Genomic DNA, 1,108 nt, shown 5'->3' with positions numbered 1-1,108 from the left:
CCTTGAACTCTATGCCTAGCTTTGGGCATTTGAAAAGCTTTGGGCATTCGAAAAGCTTCTCGACCCAGCATTCTTGAGCAAGTCTTGCGGCTCGCATTTGCGATTCAAATTGTACAAACCACGCATCCACACTGTCGGAGCGCCCTGGAAAATCTGGCACCGGATTCCAGCTCAGGCTCCCCGTTACGACCGCGGGTATCACCCGAGGGGCGGGGGTGGCTGAGGGTATCAACTCGACCAGCACTTGGTTCATCAAGGACTCGTTTCGTGTGATCTCGGTTGGCTGCGATGACACCACATTGGTCGTGACGGGTGACTGCGTATTGGTGGTGCTTCAAACAATTGCTGATCGGTTCCGTTGGTCATGGTCTTGGTCGATTCGGTTGACTTCTTCCCCCAAATTTTAGAGGACCTCTACCCCCACGTTTCTCCGCCACTACACGGTGCGCCGGATGGACAGCTTGCCCGAGTGGTTAAGGGGTAGACTGGAAATTGTCTGGACCCGTTCAAATCCAGACGCTGACGATGAGGGTCAAGTGGATGTTATTGGAGGCTGGTTCTTGTCGCATCCTGGGTGTGCTAGCGACAACCGCGTTTCGAATGAATAGGAACTGGTCCAACAGGAGGTGAACCGAATCGACCAAGACCATGACCAACGGAACCGATCAGCAATTGTTTGAAGCCACCACCAATACGCAGTCACCCGCCACGACCAATGTGGTGTCATCGCAGCCAACCGAGATCACACGAAACGAGTCCTTGATGAACCAAGTGCTGGTCGAGTTGATACCCTCAGCCACCCCCGCCCCTCGGGTGATACCCGCGGTCGTAACGGGGAGCCTGAGCTGGCTTCCGTACCTCAATCGACCGAGCGTCAGCAACCACGTACCATTTGGTCCGACAGCTGCCAATCCGACCCACACAGATAGCCCAAATAGAGAATAAAACAAAATGACAGCCTCCGTAGACCAGTGCACCGAATATACTAATACAGTGCTTCTGCCGGAAAACGAACCCGGGACGCCTCGATGGCAAAGAGGCATTTTACCACTAAACCACAATTGCAGAAAAATTGACTTGTGTGAGGCTTGCGGTCCGCTTTATGTGT

General features: G+C 53.5%; 1 non-coding gene across 1 annotated transcript; it reads right to left on the bottom strand.

Moving 5' to 3' along the window:
* Positions 1–994: 994 nt before the first annotated feature.
* GNI_232810 lies at positions 995–1,065 on the bottom strand. Its single transcript has one exon. It is a non-coding gene; the product is annotated as a tRNA-Gly (tRNA).
* Between the last annotated feature and the right edge of the window lie 43 nt (positions 1,066–1,108).

This window comes from Gregarina niphandrodes, assembly GCF_000223845.1.
Source record: "Gregarina niphandrodes unplaced genomic scaffold scaffold00269, whole genome shotgun sequence".
In the NCBI taxonomy this organism is placed as follows: domain Eukaryota; phylum Apicomplexa; class Conoidasida; order Eugregarinorida; family Gregarinidae; genus Gregarina; species Gregarina niphandrodes.
This window is presented reverse-complemented; position numbering and strand designations above follow the sequence as displayed.